This window comes from Panthera leo, chromosome A1 (assembly GCF_018350215.1).
Source record: "Panthera leo isolate Ple1 chromosome A1, P.leo_Ple1_pat1.1, whole genome shotgun sequence".
In the NCBI taxonomy this organism is placed as follows: Eukaryota; Metazoa; Chordata; class Mammalia; order Carnivora; family Felidae; genus Panthera; species Panthera leo.
The window spans coordinates 163,933,037-163,958,297 of NC_056679.1; the positions used below are offsets into that span (position 1 = coordinate 163,933,037).

General features: G+C 35.6%; 1 long non-coding RNA gene across 3 annotated transcripts in view; it reads left to right on the forward strand.

The window, feature by feature from the left end:
• Positions 1-1,237: 1,237 nt before the first annotated feature.
• Positions 1,238-25,261, forward strand: part of LOC122201145 — a 111,776-nt gene continuing 87,752 nt past the window's right edge. For all 3 annotated transcript variants that reach the window (XR_006194104.1, XR_006194103.1, XR_006194106.1), the window contains exons 1-2: positions 1,238-1,369; positions 5,616-5,674. This is a non-coding gene — a long non-coding RNA (uncharacterized LOC122201145). The remainder of the gene's footprint in view (positions 1,370-5,615; positions 5,675-25,261) is intronic.

The window sequence follows — 25,261 nt, forward strand, 5'->3', positions numbered from 1 at the left end:
CAATATGATACTTCTTATGTAGGACCAAGTGCTTTGATCTGAAATAAAATTTGAACAGTAATTGATTTATTCATTCAGAAATAGGTAAGGAATTCTTAAATGTTGATGGAGAATAGTACTCGAAGGTACAACTTATTCAAGTTCTATTATCATATCTTTTCCTTTCCCACAGTTTAAACTTAATGGAGATAAGTTATTCATTCAGAAAGTATATCTAATTTTGTTAAATCCAACTGTTTAAACTCTGTGGATAAAGCATAACTTACCCAAGTTATATCTTATTATTTGTTCTCTTTTGTTTGGTTTCTGGCTCTTAGCAAAGGAAATCTGTGATATATTTGGAAGCAGATTTATTTAAAAGTCCCTGGCCTATGAAACTTTCCTGGTAAAACAGAAAAGGAAACTGGAAACAATACTATCTTTGTTCTATCACCAATATGATGGCATTGGTTAATTAGGGAGTGATCTCGGCATCTTCACTTTCTCTCCTCCAGTTCCCCTCACTTTTGCCTCCCCCTCCTTCCTTCCCTCTTTCCCGTCTTCTCTGATTAAGATTTACATTAGCTTACATGAAAAGAAACTAGAGTGATCTAGTAGGAACAGTGATTATATTGATTTTCAAATATTGGTCCTCATCATGAAATAAGAATATAATTTCATCTTTAAGTTTTAATGATCTCAAATCGGATAATAGTACATTATGACTTGATTTGTAAGCCAGCTTTTGGAAGGGTATAGGAATTATCTTTGTGGAATTGTGTAGGGCCAAAGTGTAACGAATGATGTAAGTTAGTGTGATTTATAGTTTTATACTCTTTTTTTCTTATAAGCAGCCTCCTTGGTGTTCCTCTTGTGCCACCATCATTGTTTCAGATATTCTCATGAGGATTACTACAGTGGCTTTATAACTGTTTGTCTGAGGACTCGTCTTCGAATTTACCCTCTAGAATACAGTCAGAATGATCTTTTAAAATCCTGTCATTACTCATTTGCTTAAAATCCATTGTTCTTATGCATCACTTTCAGGATAATATAGGTTATGAGGTTCTTTCTTTTTCTTTTATTGCAATACCACTAATTAAAATTTTTGGAGGGTGTATACCCAGTATATATTTATTTATTTACAAATGATACACATGTACAAGGTTTAGAATACTAAAAAGTTATTTTAATTAAATAGTATGTTCAAAAATAGAATTTTTTTAAAAAGGTGGTAAGAATAATTGTAAAAGAAATTTTAATATTTTATTCCTGTACTCTTCTCTTTGTCTTAGGCACCCTTAGGGTATGCACCCAACTTTGGAGAATCCATCCGTTCCTTATTTGCGACCGACCCTAGACCCATAGCTAAGTAATTACAGAGGTTGTGGTATGTCACCTCTCCTATTTCTTCTGCTAGAAATACCTGTCCCACCCCACTTCCTCATCCATACAGCCTACTTGATTTTCACAACTCAGTTCCTGTGTCACCATCTCTGGGAAACTGAATTATATCCCTTTCTCTGCTTTCAGAACACTCTGAATAAACCTTTCTTATAGTATTTTATAGTATAGGTATTTATTTTTTTCTCTCACTCAAAGGATTAGGAACTCCATTGGGGCACAACTGTTTTGTTTATCTTTGTATCTGTAGAGGCAGCCATAATGCCCAGCACATGTTATACCCTCAACAGAAGTTAAATGAATTCATGAATGAATCAGAAAGGAAGGCAAGATGGACAGAAGGTAGGAAGGGAGTCAGAGGCAGGGAGAGAAGAATTAACAGGTGTGTTCAAGATAAAACAATCTGTTATTGGTGAAAAGAGACTCATAATCCACATCTTCATGGTTCCCTGATAGTCAGTTGGTAAATATTCAGGGAAGGTAATTTGTGTTATTTTTACGTGAGAAATTCTGATTATATATCAGTATCAAATATAGATATTGCTATGTAAATGCTCTCTGCTTTTGTCCAGGTCCTGAATATTCACCTGGTTACTGCTTTCTATTCAAAGCTTCATTTTTGTCCTTTAGAAAAAAAAATATTCTGTTTTATGTAATGCCGTAGGACCAGCACAGGTATGTAAAATATTCAAGTGCTTAAAGTTCCTTTTGAAATAAGTGTGAGGATAGAGTGAATCATAGGAAGCAGGTTAAGGATAAGGATAATGTATTTTGATGATATTCAAATTCATGCAGCAAAGACCAAATAAGTCAGAGCAGATTTGCTGGTTCATCAGTTGTGCTTCTTCTGCATCCTTATTAGTAAATTGTAACACATTTTACAAAGACCCATCATTTCCCACAGGGTACAGCTCTAGGTTAAGCCTAAAAAAGCAACTTTCATTATAGATCGTTTATTGAAAGTGGAGTGAAGCAATTACAGTATCTCTCTGAAGAGGTATATTGGCCAAACACTCTACTTTGGAATGGTGCATTATACTGGATTAGTTATTTAATACGTTGACTATTATTAAAACTTGGAAATGTGTGTAGATGCCCTCCTGGGCTTATTGATATTGTTAGAAAAGCAACAGATACATTCTAGGGGAAAAAAAGATCCCTCACCAAGTTTCTTAAAAGCTGAAATATAGTAATTTCACAATTGTTGTTTTAGTTCCTTGCAGTTTACAGTACTAAAGAAAGTTGTTTTGAGAATTTACAGAAACAATATTTATCCATTTGACTCACTATAGTAATCATTATTCTGTGACACACTGATGTAACCACATTTCTATTCTGTTGATAACTTGCCTTTGAGCAAATTTAGATGTAAAATATAGGGACCCTTCTTTTATATTTAATCTGTCTGAAGTTTCTCATTTGAAAAATTGGAATAAAATGCATAAGATCTACTTTTTCATAATGGACCAATAATAAAATCCTGGCTCATTTTAGGCAAATTAGTTTTTCTAAGGAGTCAAATAGTCTCCTTGGAAATGTTTGACTCTTTTCTCCTAAAAGTAATGGATTTTTGTCACCTTTCTCTCATATTGGGACTTGGATATTTTCTTTTTCATTTCTTTAAATTTAAAAGCTCTGAGTTATTTGAATATGTCAAATTTAAGTTATTTAAATTAAACTGAGTCTTGTGAGTCTTTCTTGAAGGTTTTGAATATAATTCCAACTTGGAAAAAATTTTTTTTGGCTAGTTAATGATTTCTCAAATCACAGTTGAAATTTCAGAGTTGAAATTTCAGTGTTTAAATGGCAGATCTTCTTTATAAAAGTAATAGCTTACAAGAAATTGTCATTAGTATTCAAATCTCAATCTAAAATGTGTTTCACTATATGTAGAGAGTTGTTACATATTTACACAGGTCATTCCATGGGATTTTTTTTTTTTTTACATTGTCATCTGTATGTATTCATTCATTCTTTAAAAGATATGGTAGATACATGCTATATACACCATTTGGAGTGTATTCTTGTGGAGTACTGTGCTGTATCAAAGATCTGTTCTAGATGCTCTAGCTGTTATTTGTTGTATTACAGTTACTATACATTTATTTGCTCATGATCTTTCAACTTTTTCATTACCAAGAACACAGTCTAACTCAGAGATTAAAATTTCTCAGCCCCACTGGTGAAGCAAAATGGATTTTTCAAAGCTGATTCATCAATAACAATGAAAGAAAGGAATTGTAGCAAGGGAAGTAATGGATTTAGATGAACAACATTTATGTTAGTCGATGCATCTACATGATTTCTACCAATATAAAATTTCAATAATTTAAGTGAAAGGGATTATTTAAAAGACAGACTTGATATGTACTTGTGAAATAGTTTATTATTGGCCCAACTATATTGCATCTTTCCCCAAAATCTTTTTCCTTCGCTCGTACTGGTATGATAATATTAGTTTGAAATGGAATTTTAATACTGCCTGTCTGGTTTCAAAATCTGACTGTGCTACTTATGAGCTGTGACTTTTGGACAGTTACTTAATCTGTGCCTCAGTTTTCTTATATGAATAATGGACTAATTAGTAGTAACTTCCTTATAGGCTTGTTAGAAGGATTAAATCAGTAAATATAAGTAAAAAGCTTAGAAAAATATTAACATATGCAATTTAAAACCTGTTGGGATTATTTCCTAATCTCTTTTCTTAAAGACATTAACGTTGTTGTTGTTGTTGTTGTTGTTGTTGTTGTTGTTGTTGTTTTTGGTATTTAAATGGAGATGTTTATCAAATGACCACCTAGAATGAAAAATAGAATTGCATGAGACAATTCTCTTATTAATATAATTTATTGTGGTTTTAATAGTGAGGTTAGTGTAAAGTAGAAGCAATTTCCAACATTACTTGATTCTTCAACAATTTAGTTTTGTATTAAGGTTTATGGAAACTATATGTAAGCATATATTCTGCTTCTATAGTGAAAATGTGGCTTTTTATTTTTTAGGTTAGTGAAGGTGTTATAGCATTTGGTTCCTATAATATGTAGTAGGTATAGATTATTATCCTCATTTTTCTAAGCTTCTCTACTGGCTCACAGAGGTTGAATGACTTCCCTAAAGTCACACAGCTAATCTTAGTGGCACAATGTATAGAATAAGCCTCATATTTTATCTTAGTTTATTTGATAATTATTTCCAGTTATCAAAACTCTATTAAATATGACATTGTTTTCAGAAAGAGATACTCCCCCCTCCCGTTTTCTTTTCTTTTCTTTTCTTTTCTTTTCTTTTCTTTTCTTTTCTTTCCTTTTCTTTTCTTTTCTTTTTTTATTAAAGAGAGAGAGATAGAGAGGGAGAGGGCGGGCACAGGGAGGAGCAGAGAGAGAGAGAATCTCAAGCAGGCTCCATGCTGGCAGCACAGACCTAGATGCAGGGCTCGAACTCATGAACTGTGATATCATGACCTGAGCTCAAATCAGGAGTCAGACACTTAATTGACTGAGCCACCCAGGCTCCCCCTCGGAAAGACATACTTAAAAGTAAAATTATTATCTGGATTATAGAGGACTTAAGGCCATTGGTGTTATAAAATGACCAAGAAAATTGGAATGGCATTAACAATTTTTTTGGTTTTTACTATTTGGAAGAATCAGAACCTTTGGCATCAGGTTGTTTTCATAAGGTAGAAGGAAAATATAAAATTTATTCAGAACTTTTTCTCAATTGATATATTGTTTTGAAAAGCCTTATTATACCCACAGGTTTTGGAAAAGTACAAACACTAAAATTAGAATATCTTTGAAATATCCTTTAAGAAGAAGTATGTCTTTTTCATAAATCTGTGGACAGTTCTTAGAAACATGGCAGAAGTAGTAAATTTATCCTTTGGTAAGCATTATCTTTAAAGATCCTTAAAATCATCAACAGTCTGATAGCTTGAAAACTACAAGGGCTATTTAAAATATAAGCTTATTGGCAATATTTAAATGAACTTCCATATGAAGTATTTACTTTCTTACCCATTGGCTTTATTAGTCATGAGCATCTCTTTGAGACTTGTGCCAGTCTGCTTATGCCAGGTATACCACGGTACCAATCAACTCTAAAATTTCCATGACTTCTAACAATAGAGGTTTATTTCTTGTTCATGCTAATTGCCTATTGAAGGTTGACATGTAACACATCCTCACATTATTGTAACACAGCCTCACCGTTGTTTTTTCTTGTGTTGTCAGAGAGAAAGGAACGCCTCTGTGGAACTGCAAGATGCCATTCAGATTCCTGCCTGGCACTGGTACAGTCACTTGGGCTTACTTTGGATTGGCCAAAGCAAATCATGTAGCCAAACCTGAGATTGTGGCAGTAGGAAATATATTTCTTTCACAGGGAGAATTACCAGAGAGGGACTTTATAAGGTGGAGGAATGAATATTTTGAAGAAACAATGCAATCTGCCAGTCACCACTGTTATTCCTGGATAGGGACTCTGTTAGGATAAATATTACAGTTTTCTATGGAGGTTGCTTATCTCTAAAATTGTATTTCACAGACAATATCTACATCTTTTGTTGTTGTTGTTTTTATTATTGGATGGGGTTCTAACTTTTTTTTTTGTTGTTAGTGTATCAAAAATTTCCCCGTGTCTCTTGTGTCAATAAATTGTTGGAATCAAGGCTTTTGTCTTTAAGGAACAGAATCCCACTGCAAGCCTGTGTGAGTACAAAGGAGGTGAAGGGCTTTATATGAATACAAGGGAATGTCATGGAGCCTATGGGCAGGAAGTACGGCTGGGCTCAGGTGGGACTGGAAAGCTGTAAGACATTACTCCTTCTCTCTGTGTCTTTTCTTTTTTTCTTTACATGTCTTTCCTTATTTTTCTGTGCAAATGGACATTTCTCTCTGCTTTCCCATGTATTTTGTACTCGATGACAATTCCATAACTCTTGAGTTTACCTGTCACCACTTCAAAAAACATCAGAGACTGAAATATCCTTTCTGATTTCCAATTCTGAACTCCCACAAGAGAGAAGCACTGGCTGGTAGGTTATGACTGGCTAGAGTCATGGAATTTAAATATCTATGATAGGGGAGTTGGGAGGAAACATCCACAGAAAGGGAGTTGTACAGACAACCCAGAGGCTGTCTTTTATGCAAATGTTAGCTTTCTTGGTTAAAAAAAAAGCAGCTTTAAAATATAGTTTTTTTCTTTTTAATAGTAATAAAATCTTCATGAATGTGTTTTGAAGAAACTTCTCAGTTATGTTTTTTTACTGTTTGATAGACAGGGAGAAGGCAGCATACTGGTAAAGCTTTCAAGGCAACTAACAGTTCAGTCTTGAAGCTGTTAAATTGTAAGAGAAAAAAGTATTGGGTATACTCATGTTCTTTTATACACTTTGTTCCTGCCTTCCCCAAGAGGCAGTGTTAGGTCACTGCTCCAGCTACATGACCAGCCATCTCCCATAAGGCCTGCTGCTGCTGTAAATCATGTTTCTCTAGAATTGGGGGGAAAGAAAAGAAAACCTTGATAGTGTTTTAAAAATGGTATTTCAACCTTTCTCAGACTTTAAAATACATATAAACTTGTCAATTATAATATCAGCGTTCCCTTAAATTCTGTGATGTTTAGCTGCATTGGTAAAGCAAATTAAAAAATCAGTGCGTGATAATTTTTTCTCCAACTTTTTATTTAGAAAGTTAGTAAACTTAGGAAAAGTTGAAAGGATAAAAAATGTTTTCCCATATATCCTTTGGGTGGATTCACCAGTTTTGCCACATTTGCCTGTATCTCCCTACATGTATGCTTGTATCTTCCTTTATTTATTAGGCATGGTTTACTCAATTAAAAGGAAATCATATAATTCCTCCTGAAAGAGCTTTATTACTTTCATTTTTCTGGGTGCTACATCCCTCTCTTTCTTTGTCAAATAAAAAATGCTTTTGTAAAACTATATCTCAAACAAATGTTAATAACCAAGAAGGCTTAGGGCCCTTTACAGTTACCTATTTTGCTCCTTTGTATAGTAAGAGGCTTATTACAATATAGATACAACGTTATCTGTCGTCAGAAAAACAACTTTATCAGTGGTTTTCACACAAATTGTCCCTAAAATCTATGTCGATGCTTGTTTTCCAGACCAATTTGCCCATGCTTTTCTAGTTTTATTTTTGATATATGCTGGAAAATGATCTAGAATCAACAGCAGGTGGCAGTGCTACCAAAGGTTGTGACTTTTGGTATATAATCAGCTTGGAAAGGAATGTTACCTTTCAACTCTACAGAAGTAATACAATTAGTAAGGAATCTTTAAATAGATACATACATTTATCAGTAATTAGTTTTATTTCAAGAATTATTTTCCCAATCAACTGAATATTATAAACATATTAAAAAATACTGTTTTAGAGACTGAATTTTGTTTAAATTCTGGGATCAAATAACTGAGAAAAACCAGCTTATTTTTTTCCTTATTCTATAACAAAAAAACAAAACACTAAATACTTACAGTTAGAAAGATTAGGTAGTTTAAATCCTGTTAAAATTTGCAGGAAAAATGTCATGGCAAAATCATTAATTTCTATGGATGAAAAGGTAGTTATTTTGAAAATTTGTGGCAAGCTTCAGGAAAGCTTTTATAAAGCTAAAATACTCTAATTCAACAGGGTAGCAAATTTTAGAAAGCTTAAACTGCTCTGGGCATTTGTGGAAATAATTGAAAATTTCTTCTTTAGTTCTAATTTGTTTCATAGACTATAATTTTGCTGTGTTTGTCTGCTTTCATTTTAAAGAAGAGAAACCTGGAAAGTAAAATAATTTGTTTCCATAGAGGTATTTTATTTGGTTTTTCACAATTTTTGTGTCATTTTACTACAAATGATGAAGACTTTTTAAAAAATTGTCTTAATTTTTTTTTTTTTTTTATTTTTGAGAGAGAAAGAGAGAGAGAGAGCGCAGGGGAGGGACAGAGAGAGAGGGAGACACAGAATCTGAAGCAAGTTCCAGGCTCTGAGATGTCAGCACAGAGCCCTACATGGAGCTCGAACCCATGGTCTTCAGCTCAAGACCTGAGCTGAAGTCGGACACTTAACCGACTGAGCCACCCAGGTGCCCCTAGACTTTTGAAGATGATGCATCAAAAACTGTTTATTTTTTCTTAGATTTTAATAGATCTATACATGTGTTTGAATAACTTACACATTGCATATTTACACATTCATATGTTTGTGTATCCATGTGTCATCTAGACATTAGCTCACAGCAGACTAGTATAGCTTAATTTAATTTATGAAGAACTCACAACACTTAAAACTACAAGAGAACTGGGAAATCAAGGTCATTGCTTAGATGAAGAAACTGAGGCCCAAGAGAAATATCACTGAAGGAGATTTAATGTTATGAAAAGACCTAGTTACACATTCATTCTTGTGTCTCTGGAGTGACTCAGCTGCAAATTATTATTTTACTTACTTCCTGCTGTGTACTTCCCCCTACCCCAGGGACAGGGGAATGGGGGTACAGTATCATTCTCTAGGTCCTGTTTTTTATTATGAAAAAAAATGATTTTAACAAATACTCTTTTTCCTCCAGGAAGCACATAGTTAGCCGCTTAATTAACTCATTGACTTCATGCTTGATGTGTAATTAAAATAAGATGAGCTTTTCTGAACCCCAGTTTCAGTGCTTTTTGAGGACTACCCTGTGTAGTGATAGCTATTATTATCCTCACTTTTTAAGAATGATATGGAAAGAAATGGCAAAATATTTAAGTTGTATTAAGATAAAACACTGACTCATCAGGAGATTTGAGTGGGACAAAAGGACTCTTAGGCTTAATCACTGTTTGCCAAAGAACAGCTTTTTCCATAAAGAAGAAACAAAACAGAAACAAATCTTAAATTTTTCTTCCAGAACTACACTGGAACTAGGAAATGAGATGGAAACATTCTATACATCGTATGTGGAATAAATTGTTTTGAAATAGAAACACTTTGCCTCTTCTCAAAATATCAATGTCTTATTGAACTTATTTGTTAGACACAATTTTTTGTACTTCTGAAATTTAGTTATGATTCAATTCTTAATCATTACCCTTTAAAACCTAGTTTTTGTACATGGTAGCTTTTTTTTTTTTTTTTTTTTTTTTAAGTTAGGCAAATCACTGTTTCTTGAAAATTCTCAGGTCAAGTCCATAGTCAAGTGAAGTACCTTAAAAAAAGAACTTTATCAAGTTTGGCCTGCAGTAATCTATGCTTTAAATTACAGCACAACTCATTCCAAATCAATATAATGAATTGATTTGTAAACGTTTCAGGCAGGATTGCTTTCTTTGGATTTTGTCTATTGAATGTGCACTGCAGTTAAAGCATCTTTTTTTCCTGCATAATTAAGTCCATGTTCTTGGCCTTTCACTGAGTTTAAACTGGGTTTAAAAGGCAGAAATGTATGTTAAAGCAAAATTATGCACATCCATTATTCTTAGTCTTATAAATATTGAAGCATTTTTTTCCCCTCTTTTGTTGAGAAATAGAAGAGAAAATAAAGCTGAATGCCCTGAACTTTAGTCCCATTTCTTGGGATATTTTATGTGTGGAAAAAATTGAACTTACTGCTTTCAAATGCCTAAATTGCCTTAATACACAGTAAAATGCTTTATTTTTATAGCTATGATTATGTTTAAATTATGGTATATGACAAAATATAAGAAGGAACAAGATAGTGCTTTAGATTTTGGAAAATCTGAAGAGATTTTGAGTTAATATATAAATGCAAAGAGCTGTAGGGAAGGATCAGTTCAACTAACATTTATTGAGTGCATGTAACTGCCTTCTATGTGCCAGGCACTGGGTTAGTCACTTTATGGGTACCTTTCTGTTTCCCAGCTATCCTGCAAGGAATAAAATACCTAATCATTTACATACAAGGAAAATGGAAAATTAAGTGCACCTAGGATTAAAACATGGGTCTTCATAATGATGTTTTGGACTAGTAGTTTTCAGATACTGGGAAATATAAAAATAAATCAGTTCAGTTCTTGTCTTCAAGATATTATATATGGTGGTCTACTGGGAGAGATAGACATTCAAACAAATAATTGCATTACCATGTGATAAGTCCCAATATATAATGGTATACTACAATAAGGGAGGGAATTATTTCAGATAGAGGGAGTTAAATGTGTAATCATTGGGATGTGAAAAGGTATAGTGCTGAAGAAATGAAAAGTAGTGTCCTGTGGCTGATTTTAAGGGCCTGGAATTTTATGCTATGTAGTTTAGGACCCCTAGGATACTCTGCTTTCAAACAACCCTCATTACTGTCTTCCTAAATGGTTGTTTGGGCCAGTAGATTTAACTGTTTTGTATCTTTGTATGCACAATTGAATTATCAGACTTTTGTAGGACATATCAGACTTTTTCTTTTCTTTAAAAAAATTTTTTTTTAACATTTATTCATTTTTGAGACACAGAGAGAGACAGAGCATGAGTGGGGAAGGGGCAGAGAGAGGAGACACAGAATCCGAAGCAGGCTCCAGACTCTGAGCTGTCAGCACAGAGCTCGACGTGGGGCTTGAACTCACGAACTGCGAGATCATGACCTGAGCCAAAGTCAGACGCTCAACTGACTGAGCCACCCAGGCACCCCAGGACACATCAGACTTTTGTAGAACAGGATACATTTGAACACCAGTATTTGCAATGCTCATTAGCAAGACATAGTCACTTTTTAAAAAAGATACACATATTTACAGAGTAGTTTCCAGTTGTCAATGATTATAACTGTGAAAAAATGCATACACAAGGAGGTACTGGTAGTGCTCACTCAGCAACTTCGTATCCAATTTTTCAGTGTTTATGAACAATGAACAAAATATTTTAGACCATGTACGTGGCTGTCATGTAGGAGAAATGACTTGTAGGATTTTGGAGTTTTTGAAATGTAAAGAACATTTCTGGAACTGGCAATGAACTGATATTCTGAAGTGAGCACATCTGACAGACTGAATAACATATAGGAAACCTATGAATTGATACCTTACTGGTATTGGCGATCTTTGTAAGTGCTGTTATCTACTGTGAAAAATAATTCCATTTTTCATTTGAACCACCCAAAATTTTATCTTTAAATTTCATTTGTACTTTGAGAATTAACAAAAGCTTATGTATTTGGAACATCATCCTATACAATACTTGACTAGCGTGGTGAAACTGTGTTTTCTAGCTCCTTAAATGTTGTTCAGTTATGGGATCTCTTGCACTCTTGGTTAGTGTATTTTTGTGCCCTTAGTAATAGCAGTTGCATTCTGAAACCAAAGTTATGAATTTATAGATATATGTATTGGTTCTGAGGTACTACTTTTCTGGCAAAAATATGAGTGTAATATAAGTTAGTAATTTAAAATAATATAGTGTTCAAGTTACACTTCTCTTCAAGTTAAAAATATCTTACAATGTGAGACAGTCACCCTGCTAAGAAGAAAGTATCTGGAAACACAACAGTTGTCCCCATAAACACTTTAACCAGTAGTTCTCCCTTTGTCTGTAGAGTTTCAATGTTACTTCTCTTCACCACAAAGCAGATATCCTTATCACTAGCAACAGCATGAACTCAGAAATAAAACTTACCATTAAAACTTTTCACATTTTTCCAAATGCTTTGTGAACATGAAACCATTAAGTAATAGAAAGAAGGAGATTTTTAGTCAGGAAGCAGTCTTTCTTTTTTTTTTATGGGGGTCAAATTAAAAATAATAGAAAGGTAACAATTGACCTTTTTTTTTTTAAGATTTGTAGCTTTTTTTTTTTTAGTGTTTATTTATTTTTGGGAGAGAGAGAGCATGAGCAGAGGAGGGGCAGAGAAAAAGGGAGACACAGAATCTGAAGTAGGTTCCAGGCTCCAAACTTTCAACACAGAGCCCGACGCGGGGCTTGAACTCACAAACCTCCAGATCATGACCTAAGCCAAACTCAGATGTTTAACCGACAGAGCCACCCAGGTGCCCTAAGATCTTAGCTTTAAAGGAATTTAATGTTTCTGAGACAACATATGAGTCAATTAAAATATAGTGTGTTTGTGTGTGTGTGTGTGTGTGTGTGTGTTTAATCTTGCTGTTGCTACTTTTTAATGAAAAACAGCCACATTTCTGCTTTTTGTTGTTGTTGTTGCTGTTGTTGTTTTTTAGGATATTGTCCTGAGTTAGAAGTCATTTTCATGCTTTTTATAAACAGGCCCAAACAAATTCTAAGTTGATTTTGTCATATCAGTATTGGGAAGTAAGAACTGTGATACCTAATGATGGCCTTACTGTTGAATTGTTTTATGCCTAGGAGGCAGAATCTAAAATTCTTATTAGCTTGTTAATATGTCAGACATAATTGGAAAGTATGGAGTGTTTTCCTAATTATTATCCTAGTAACCTCAACTCTATCTACTTTGGTTTTCTCAACACTGTGAAGAAATGTGAGCTTCAATTAATATTTGGGATTATGAAATCACAGATTTAAAGGTGTGAAGTGTGTAAATGTCATTATTCTAATAAAATTCAAATTTACAAGATGAAACCTTTGAATAGCCTTGAATAAATTGAATCTCCCAATAAAGCAAATCCTAAAATGACCATAAGAGGGTGCAAAGGCATTGTAGAAATGAACAAGCCCAATTCCTAGAATGACACAGAAATATACCTTTGTGACCATGAAATATTTAACATTTTAGAAAACATTCAAAGCTTCCAGAGCATTTCGTTGAACATGACATGAGTTTATGCTCATCTGAGTATAATCCTACTTTTCTTGATTTCTTCTGAATGAACAAGTTGTCACTATGTTGGTTTTTAAAAAGCTTAAATAGGATCAAATCAGGAAAGCAGTGTTAAAAGGGGATGTAATTATAGTTGCTGCTATTGAAAAAACTGATTCTAGGGTTTTTAAAGTCATAAATACTATATTAAAATAATCTCGATCTTGTTTTATATACTTTATGTGTAAAGATGGACTTTTAACTTTGGGGGATAGGAAATGAATTCTTAGAATAGGAGGCCTTGGGAACATTTGAGAATCAAAGACAAAAATGCTATCAAATGTCTTCTAAAGACAAAATACAAAGTTTCTATTTGTTAATTTGGGCCTTAAAATTATTTTCTGTTTTAGATTATGTAATTTTATGGAACATATCTGTAGGCTGACTTTAATGGGCTATTTCATCCTTTGCAATTTTTTAGGGCTTTTAAATTTTATTTTAGAGAGAGAGAGAAAGAGAGAGTGTGCGTGAGTGAGTAGAGGAGGGGTGGTGCAGAGGAGAGAGAGGGAGGGAGGGTAGGAGGAAGGGAGAGAGAGAGAGAGAGAGAGAGACAGACAGACAGACAGACTCTCAAGCAGGCTTCATGCTCAGCATGGAGGAGCCAGAGATGGGGCTTGATTCCATGGGCCTGGAATCACGACCTGAGCCAAAATCAAGAGTTGGATGCTTAATAGACTGAGCCACCCAGATGCCCCTCATCCTTTGCAATTTTTAAGAAATAAATCCAACTTAAAATAGCTAACCTAAGGTGAACTTTAAATATCAATAGATTAATTGACAAAAGGAACAAATGAGGTGTCTCTTTCAGAGCACTGTTTGCATGGTATTAGACATTTAGGTGAGATCAAATTTTTTTTCCTAATATAACACCTTTTGTTTGTTTTGTGATGACCTTAGGAAAAATTGAGAATTATATTCTGTGTTATGAGTGAGAGGAAATAAAAATAAATGATTGTTGGGCATTCAGTATTGAGATTATATCTGTAGGAACTACTTTAGAAATAATCTCTTTGGTGATTTCATGTTAGCTTTTCAAAATAAAGTCAACGTTTGAAGTGAAATTTTAGAGATGTTAAGTCAGTGGAGATGTTTCTTCGTAATAGTAAGTCATCTACTAAGAGAAGCCCCAAAGCTCACAACATTCCTCATTTTTTCACCATCAGGATCTTAGAAACACAGGAAGCCCCTAAAAAAAATCACCATCTTCCTATCTTTTAAGTGACCATACTTCACAAGAGCTGAATTTTTAAAAAATGTGTATTTATTTAGAGAGGGGGAGAGAGAGACAGAAAGCATGGGCAGGGGAGGGGCAGAGAGAGGGGGAGAGAGAGAATCTCAAGCAGGCCCTGTGTTTCCTGCTCAGAGCCCAATGTGTGGCTTGAACCCATGAACTGTGAGATCATGACCCGAGCTGAAACCAAGATTGGGACAGTGAGCCATCCAGGCGCTCCATGTCTTGGCTCTTGAAAGTAAAGCTGCAGTGAACATAGGGGTGAATATATCTCTTTGAATTGGTGTTTTTATTTTCTTCAGATAAATAACCATAAGTGGCATCGTTGGATTGTATAATAGTTCTATTTTTAATTTTTTAAGAAGCTTCTGTACTGTTTTCCGTAGTTGCGGCATCAGTTTACATTCCCATCAACAGTGTATGAGAGCTACCTTTTCTCCACATCCTCACCAACACTTGTTATTTTTGTCTTTTTGATTGAGCATTTTCTTCATGTGCCTTTTGGCCATCTGTATGTCTTTTTTTTTTTTTTTTTAATGTCTATTCAAGCCCTTTGTCCATTTTTAAATAATGTTTGTTTTTTTGATATTAGATTATGTACACTTTTATAGATTTTGGATATTAATCACTTACCAGATGTATGGTTTGCAAATATATTTTTCTCATTCAATAGGTTGCATTTGTGTTTTGTTGATTGTTTCCTTTGCGGTGCAAAAGCTTTTTAGTTAGATGTCATCCCATTGGTTTATTTTAGCATTTGTTGCCTTTGCCTAAGTGACTGGTCCAAAAAAAAATATTCCTAAGACCAATGTTAAAGAGCTTATTACCTTTATTTTCTTTTAAGAGTTTTATGGTTTCAGGCCATACATTCACGTCTTTAATTCATTTTGAGTTTATTTTTGTATATGGTATAAGATAGTGGTTCAGTTTCATTCTTTAACATGTAGCTGTCCAGGCAATTATACTTTGAATAAAAGAGAAAGCAAAGACATATTAATACCTGAAGGAGAGAGAGGTCTGAGAATATTGTGAGGGGCAGTAACCAGTAATCTCAAAAAGACCGGAGGAAAGAAGAAACAAATATAGTTCATTTATTCAACATTTAGTTACTATATGCCAGATGTTGATCAACCTGTTGCTATTTTAAGACTCATCTGGTCTTAGTACTTGGAATTCTAAAGAGATGAACTTACCTTTCCCTTAGATTCTATGTCTACTCAGAAAATGTCAGATATCTAGTACTTTTAATAAACATTCAAATCACCCTGCATTAATTACTGGACACTGCAGACTTGGTATCACTGAGTTCCAAAAGGCAGTTATATCTTCTAATTTAGTGTTGATATGGGTCTTCTGTGGCTCATTATGCTCCATTGGTATTTTTCATAGCAGTCAATTAATTTTGTAGCTCAACTGGACAGAGTTGGTGCTACTTTGACATTTAATGTCAGGGTGGCAGAGAGTTACATTTAAAAAAGAAAAATTGCTACATTGGAAATAAGTATTTAAAGGTATTGTTTTATATTGTGAAGATAGCTAATGTTTTGTTTCATTTTGTTTTTCCTTACTCATAGGGACTAGGGACAACCAAGGGTTTTTAATTCATTCTTCAGCCTGTGGTAAGGATTCCATGTCATCCTTCAAAGGCAGCTTGATATTTATCTTCTTTAAAGGTCTCAAGGGAAGGAAAATCTATAAGCTACCTTGGTGACCCATCTTAGTGTAGAATAGCCCTTATACATTTATATAAGAAAGAATGAAGAAAATTTCAGTTTGACATAAAAATCATCATTTATAACAGGTCACTGGGAATGAGGGGACGACTACACATTTCCTTCTCTTCCTGTGTGGAGAATATGAATGACCTTTGACAGTCGTAACTTTCCCCTGCGTTCTGCCTAAAATCATTGCGATCTGTGAATGTTAATGAAAGGACATCAAGAACAGCTTTCAGACAGTGTATGTAATTTTGGGCAGATGAGAGGTTGAGGAAAACTCCTGAATATCCTCCTTTTCTCCACTTTTTTTTTTTCCTGACTTTCCACAGGTTCCATCCATTTCTCCCAGTTCATTTTCTCCCAATTTCCTGTCAGTGAACACAAGCTTAGGTCATGACAAGTCATGACATTCAGGTGTAGAACTCTCTCAGGCTCTGTGACAGAAAGGAGGCGATTAAAAGCTGACTTAAAGTGAATGGGGCTGGGCCAGGCATAAAATGTGGACTGTTCATCTCACCTCTAACTCAGAAGCTGATGCCCTGGGGATAGGATGGGCAGCTGGTGGGTGAAGGAAATACATTTTGAGGAAGCAGCATAGTAAATAGACTCTTGGGCCTCTGTGTACATTAAGGCCCTGCTCTGTTAGGTCTCAGGGATAATCTATGTTCTCCTGGCCATATATACCATAGTTTGCAACTTTAAAGGAAACAAGTAAATGCAACGAAAGCAGTTGTATTTTAATAAGATGATAATTTTGAACTACTCTCTTCAGAGATGGTTTATTCAGAAGTTTTGTGGATGTGATGGTATTTTAATGAAAGCAGCGTGAGGGATGCATCATATTACTACATAATCAGGCTGTGACAGTGTCTCCATTGGCTAGTACATCACTGCTCTGTGGTCTGCTCTGATTCCAGAGGAGATTTGAGGTGTCGACTACAGACTGTCGAGTTATCTGGGTCTTGGTTACTTTATTCTCCCCTAATGTGATACCTTGTAAATTTAGAGTGCTGGGCAGTTTTGCTGCTAGCCGTCAGATTACATTGATGGATATTGGAGAATGAACCTTGTTTTGAATGCATGAGTCCTTGCTTAGGCAATCAACTCTTTTTTGGGGTGGAGAGGGATAGAGACAGGGTGGACCTAAAAATGTTGTAAACAGCATCTGTTAACATTGGGCTTCCTTTGAGAGAGGAGGTTTTATTTCAAATGTTAAATATTTAAATTAGTTTAAATAACTGGCTGCTTTGAAAATCTCAAGTATTGTTTTGCATATATAATCTTATAGTTACATTGTATGGATTTAAATTTATGTTATAAAATAATGCAATTCCGGCTTAGGGCTAGAGGTGTGTTATAGACTGAATGTTTGTGTCTCTTCAGAATTCCTGTGTTGAAGCCATAGCCCTGAATATGTTGGTGTAGGCATGCTGACCATGTTGGGTTACATGTTCCAGGCCTCTTGGAGATTAATGTACATATGTTAGAAATACATATTAAGGCTGGGATGGAGGGAGGCTTGCTTCAGCCTCCCATGAATCTATTAGAGATAACATAGTCTTGCCCCTTCCTGACTCATAGATGGCCCACAAAATCTAATTAAAGGTTAGCTGTCAATTAGGTGTGCCAACCCTTTGAAATGCATGAGAACTCTTTGATCTCACTATAGTGCTCCTCCCCTTGCCCCACCACCTGTCCGCTTGCTGTATAAACTGTGTAGACTGAGGTCCAGACTCTGCAGCAAATAGCTGTGCTGCATCTGGGTCATCATCTGCTCAATCCGCCCTATCAGTAAGATACCCTGTGTAAATTACATGGAGTTTTGCTGGCTGTGTTTTTCAGTCTCAAAGTCTCCTTAATTTGGGGGATAGCTTTCTGTTCCTCCCCCACCTTCTAACAGACAGTATTTGGAGATAAGCCCTTTGGGAAGTAATTAGATTTAGAGGAAGTAATGGGGGGGCATGATGGGATTAATACCCTCTAAGAGTAAGTTGCTTTCTCTACCTCTGCCCTGTGAAAACTCAGTGAGAAGGCTGCCTGCTGCAAGCCAAAAAGTGGGCTCTCACCAGGAAGAACATCTGCTAGCACCTTGATCTTGGATTTGTCAGCCTCTAGAATTTTGAGAAATTGATATCTTGTTTAAGCCCCCAGTTTATAGTATTTTGTTATAGCAGCCTGAGCTGGCTAGGACAGGGTAGGAATATCAACATGATTCTAAGATGTAAAATATTTACTCCATTACCTTCTTTTATGAATGTTCTGTTGAACTTTCTAGCTACCTTTCATAAATCCCACGCTGCCACGGACGCATCCTGGTGGTGTCTGAAGGTATCCATCTCTCAAAATCTGTACTTTGGAATTTTACTTGTTTTCCATTACACAGCCAAAAATGTGTAAGTCATCTGTCAGCACATCCCCCCTTCCTCTTTATCCATATTCAAATTAACACCAGTTTTTGTAACAGTCCCCCCAATTTTTTGATTCTCATCTTTTATTCTTATCTACTCTATTCTAAATTATCATCTCTTGACTTGATGATTGCAGAAGTCTCCTGATTGGAGACCTACTTCCATTTCATCTCTCCTCCAATCCACTTTATTCAGAGTGGTCAGCATCTTGTTTGGTTTTGTTTTAATGGATTTATTTTTTGAAGGTTTACAGAAAAATTAAGTGATATGTACAGAGTTTCCATATACCTCCCTGACCCCAACAGTTTCCCCTATTATTAACATCTTGCATTTTTGTGCTACAGTTGTTACAGTTGGTGAGCAATAATTGATACATTATTATTAACTAAGATTTGTAGTGTTAGGGTTTGCTGTTTGTAGTAGACATTCTATGGGTTTTGAGGAATGCATAATGGTATGTGTCCACCACCAGAGTATCATTCAGAAATAGTTTCACTGTCTTAAAAATCCTCTGTGCTATGCTGATTCATCCCGCCCTCTTCCACCTTCTGGTAACCACTGATCTCGCCCCCCTCTCCATTCACTAATCTGAGAATGAAAATCTCATATTTTAACACATTGTTTTACAATTTATCCATTTATGCTTTTAACATTATCAGATTTATTTTGTTTCACATTACACACTCCTAGAGCACTGTGTTTTTTATGTTGTTTTTTTTTTTTTAAGAGCAATCCATTTTAAGGATTTAAAGGAAGCTAAGGACCCTCGTCCTATATTCACTGACATCCACTCTATTATGTAGTTTCACATAAAATGTCACTTGCTTCATGGGCACTCTGAATCCATGTTTAAGAACCCTTGTCCTAAAGGGAACAATTTGTATACAGCTCTTTTTACCCTATGGAATAAAGTACGCACAATTTCTTTCAGTATTAACTAAAATATATAGGGCGCCTGGGTGGCTCAGTTGGTTAAGCGTTGACTTTGGCTTAGGTCATGATTCCCCCCCCCCCCCCCCCCCCCCCCCCCCCCCCACCGTTCATGAGTTCCAGCCCTGTGCTGACAGCTCAGAGCCTGGAGCCTGCTTTGTATTCTGTGTCTCCCTCTCTCTCTCTGCCTCTCCCCCACTCCAGCTCTCTCTCTCTCTCTCAAAAATAAACATTTTGAAAAAATTAAGTATATAAATTTAATGTGCAAACTAAAATTTTATGCCGTTCTCCTGGGATAGCTCTATTCATTGTAAAGAAACAGAATTCAGTTTTCTGAGCACCTGGGTGGCTCAGCTGGTCAAGTGTCTGACTCTTGATTTCAGCTTAGGTCATGATCTCGTGAGCTCAAGCCCTGCATCAGGATCTGCACTGACAGCATAGAGCCTGCTTGGGATTCTCTCATTCCTCCTCTATGTCTGGCCCTCCCCCGCTCACACTCTTTTTCTTTCTAAAAACAAAAACAAAAACAAAAACAACCCCATAGACACAGAATTCACTTTTAGAACAAATTTGATGAATGTATTTTTTTCTCTTGCGAATGGGAATTTTTTTCTACAGAGGTTTGAACTTTTAAGATTGTGTATATACTCATAGGTTGTAAAAAAGTCATTCTCATTCTGTGTTTGTGAAAGCCATTTTGATCTGTGCTGTTTCTTATTTGTACTGTTTTCTCTTTTTCATTTTCACTGCTCTGTTTTAACCGATTCAGTTTTTCTTTTAAATTATTCCTTCTCCAAATATGGTATTATGTTTTTCGATAGAATATTTATTGAAGATACTTGAATTCATAGAAATGATAGGACTCTAGATCTAGGAGAACCCTCACATGATAACATTAATTTCCTTGGCTTGTTCCTCTCTGCACCATGACCCCACCAGGTTCCACAGCAGATTGGTGAGAGGTCCACAGCTTCGTTGCCTCTCCCATAGCCATGGTCCACTCTCTGGAATTTGAAAAGGAGGCTTGAGGCAGGATTTCAGCAAGACCTCCCAGTTTTGTGTGTTTGATGAGTCTGTCTCCCTAAGACAAGCTTAAGGGAAGGAAGCCCAGAGGCCTCACTTCTTGCTAGTAATATAATCCCTCTTCATTCATCTTATCACTACAAGTACCCAAGATAATAATTGTCAAAAAATGCTGTATTTTGAACTGCTTGCCCTTCTAAAAAAAAGTATGAGGACAAACCCTATTACACTTTACACTCATGTTTGTCTAAGTCACCTTCAGAAGCCCCCAAATTTCAATTCATAGATCATCACCTGGGCTTATGCTCCATAAGCCTCAAATATCCTGATAGGACCACATCATTTGCCTCTCCCCCATACTTCAAATTCTTTCCCTGTGCTTTTACAGTTTATCATGAAAATCTGAAATCCTTGATATCCACTACTCTGTCCTGTTACCTTTACCCTTTTTCTTTGACTGATACCTTGTCATTCTTGAAGATGTTTCTTATCTAGTTCTCTTTACTGGTGGCAGTTTTTAAATCTCACATTCCACATATAATGGAGACTGAAGATGAGATAGGTGTTCTCCTTCTGTTTCATTGTTCCTTCTGACCACTGTATTATCCTCCTTTCTCCAAAAGATAAGATTCTCTGAAGTAGATACCTTCTTGGTAATGTCCAACCCTCTCCACTCATTCATCGAAGATTGAAAACTCTGGATCATTGTTTTCATTATTGATGGCTTCAGTAGCCTTGCGGATGATCACACTCAACCCCTCTGTGCTTCTTGACCTCACTTTTTCTGACTACAATATAGTCCATGACATACCCTAGACTTTGTCATTACCAATAGGTACCCCCACCTTCAAATACAGAATTCAAGCACCCACTCTTTAACCAACTGTATTAGTTTCCTACTGATGCTATAATGATCCTAGTGGCTTAAACAACACAATTATTTTATCTTATACTTCTGGAAATAAGAAGTCCAAAATGGGTCTTAAAAGCTAAAATCAAAATATCAACAGAGCAGCATTCCTTCTTGAGACTCAAGGGGAGAAAATGTTTCCTTGCCTTTTCCTTGCCTCTTCTGGCTTCTAGAGGCCACCTACTTTCCTGGTTTGTGACCTCTTCCTTCCTGTTCAAAACCAGAACCATGGCATCTTCAAATCTCTGACTTTGACTCTCTATTTCTATCATCACATCTCCTTTATCTGTCTCTTTCTTCTGCCTTTGTCTTATAAGGACCCTTGTAATAATGTTTAGCCCATTTCAATGACCCCAGGAAATCTCCCCATTTCAAAGTACTTAATTTAATCACATCTACAAAGTCCCTTTTGCTATGTAAGGTAACATATTTACAGGTTCAGGGGATCAGGATGTGGACATCTTCAGTGGATCTTTATTTCCTTCTGTCAAATCAACTATCTTGTATTTCCAGGTCATTTACTGATTCTCTGTCTTCAACATTATTTGATTACATTTGGATCTAATTCATTTACTATACTGCTTACTCACTATTACTGTTTTAATGGACTCACTTTTCTCTTTGTGCAATTTATATTTTATGGTCTTTTATTCCCTTTTAGACACTCTCAACACCACTTTTCCCATTCTCCTCTGCATCTCTGCCTTCTGTAGCACTCATCAGATATAGTGTATCCCTGGTTAAACACAGCCAACTCTCTGTCTACGTACTTTGGACCTAGACCTGAGCAGCAGAAGGTGGCTGCAGAAAAACATCTTTTCATGAAGATCTTTCTTATCCCTCTCCTCTTCTTGCCTTCCATGTGGAGGGGCTTTAATAACATAGCTATCCTGTCTCTAGCTTCTTACTTACACTGCAGTGAAGGAGATGTAAATTTATTTACCTGAGAGACTGAGAGGTGGAATTGGGAACATCTGCCTCATCCTCCTTGGCATCTGTCTGCCTGCAAGAGTTCCCCTTCTGTGCAATGTTGCTGTGAGGGAGATCTAACCCTGTGATGTGGACTGTACTTTTCCAACACCGATGATTACTGGGTTGGCAGGTCTATCTAATTGTGAACTTCAATATTAGAACATCCGCTTGCCCACAGCTATCAGACACATTTTCCACGATTAGTGTTACAAAATAAAAGGGAGATGTTAATTTCCTATTTGCTTTTTTCTCATTTGAAACACAACTTGAGTGTATTATTTATTTATTTATTAAAAAATTTTTTTAATGTTTATTTATTATTGAGAGACAGAGAGAGACAGAGCATGAGGATGGGAGGGGCCGAGAGATGGGGAGACACAGAATCTGAAGCAGGCTCCAGGCTCTGAGCTGTCAGCACAGAGCCTGACGCGGGGCTCAAACTCACAAACTGCGAGATCATGACCTGAGCTGAAGTCAAACACTTAACCGCCTGAGCCACCCATGCAACCTGAGTGTATTATTTATTGAATGTCTGTAAACTCTGACTGTTCTACCTAAAATATCCCTTTCACTCTCTGATCCTTTGCCCTGCTTTGTTTTTCTTTATAATAATTACCAGTACTTGATATGATATGTTTGTTTATGTGCTCTGTTTCTTCTGCTAAATGTAAGTTCCACAGGGTAAGGCATTTCTTTTAGCTATATTCATAGTGCCTGGAACAGTGATTGGCTCACAATGTGTATTTGTTGAATGACTGTTGAAAGAAAGAGTATGAGAACATATTCAGTATCATCTGAAGATTCACTTTAATTTTTAATTGTTTTAATGTTTATTTTTAAGAGAGAGAGTGTGAATGGGGGAGGGGTAGAGAGAGAGGGAGACACAGAATCCTCAGCAGGATCCAGGCTCTCAGCTGTCAGCACAGAGCCCGACGTGGGGCTCCAGATCACGAACCATGAGATCATGTCTCCAGCTGAAGTTGGATGCTTAACCAACTGAGCCACCCAGGTGCTCTTGAAGATTCACTTTAGACACTTGTAGTTTTATTTTGCTTTATTAAAAATGTGCCAATCCTCAATTATCCATGGTGGAGTTAATTCATTTAGAGATTAAACATAGTAAAAAGTAATACTAGTTTATATATTAAAAATTAAAATATGAAAAATTTTGATATACAGCAAAAAAAGTTTTATATACTAGCATCTATTTTCAATAGAAGTATGCAATAGCTAACATCTAATAAAATATATCAAACGTATATCAAATTGTATGTACTTCAACTTGGGAACATCTTTCCTTTTGTCATTCTGAAGTATAGAATAGTAATTTGAATGTTGGAATTGAAGCAAAAAAGCAGAGTGGTTAAAGAAATCATTCAGTAGAGGAAAAAGATACCATTTCTTCTTCACAGCATGTTATAGGGGAACAAACAAATTTTGGTTGGAAAAAAATGCCTTTTGTACCCTTTCTGAGTTCAAGTGGGTTAGAATGTGAAAGCGTGATAAGATAGCTTCTTTTGAGAGCTGTGATGAAATTTGGCCCCATTAGGAATGGTCAGAGCAATGCTGCTAAACAAGAAAAAAGTTTATTTGAAGTCTCAGAGTGAAAGATATACCATATATCTACTGTTCCTCTTTTCTGATAGTAGACCTAGGTTTTCCTTTTGCAAGTCTTCCCTTTTCCATTTGCAGCCCACGTCATTCAGATGGGCCTGACTGCTCTCCTACTTCCAGAGGGTGTCACGAGGATCAGGCTTGAATGGTCACCGTATTCCATATCCCTGACCACAGTCACTGGTACAGAGATGAGCTCATGACCCAAGCAGTCTTGGTCAATGTTAATGCCAAGACTTCAGTTGGAACTCTTGGAACAAAGTGCATTTTAGCTGGGGTTGATTGGCTTGGTAGAATATAAAACCGTGACTCTGCTAGGGCTGACTTGCTGGAAGCAAGCCAACTCACTGAAAATCAATTCTACAAAAACTAATTTTCTGAAATTAAATTTCCCAAATGAAAATTCACTTATATGAAAAATCTACCAATTTACCCAAATCTTATTTCTTTTAACTACTTATAAAGACTTCTATAATTTATGCCTAGTGAAATGCTTTTAAAAGATGTAAATGATTTTTAAAAACTAAGTTTTTATTTTTTATTACTAGTTTTTATTTTTATATAAGCATCTTAAGGAATTTACAGTTGGTAAATTCTAAGGACCATAGGGTAGTTTATTCTTCTAAATATATTATTTGATATTTAGAAAACAGTGTTTCATCATCAATAACCAAGGGCACTTAATGTGAATTTTTTTCAGTTTCTGTTTACTTCATATCCTTTTTAAAAAAATGTTTATTTATTTTTGAGAGAAAGAGAGAGGCAGAGAGAGAGAGAGAGAGAATCCCAAGCAGGCTCTGCACTGTCATTGCGGAGTCCAATGTGGGACTTGAACTCATGAACTGTGAGATCATGACCTGAGCTGAGATCAAGAGTCAGATGCTTAACTGACTGAGCCACCCAGGTACTCCCTTCATATCCTTTTAATGTCAATTTTTGTTATTGTTAAGATTTTTCTGCCAGTCTTCGTTTGACATTTAAATCTTAGCTTATTTCCAAGAAGTGGTATAAAATTTAATATTTGGTGTGTTTTTTTTCTAATTGCTTTGCAGTTAATTTTATACTTTAAACATATCATTTTTAGGATTTTTAGCCAATTTCTATTTTGATTCTCCAAATCTTTGGGTTTTTTTGTTTGTTTCCTATATGCCAAATAATGACATAGTTATCACATAGTACATTATAGTAATAATAGCAATCACCTGCCTCTGTTCATCCTAATTTTCCTAACACTGCTTTAAATAATTTTATCATTTAAAGTCAAATCTCTTAACAAATT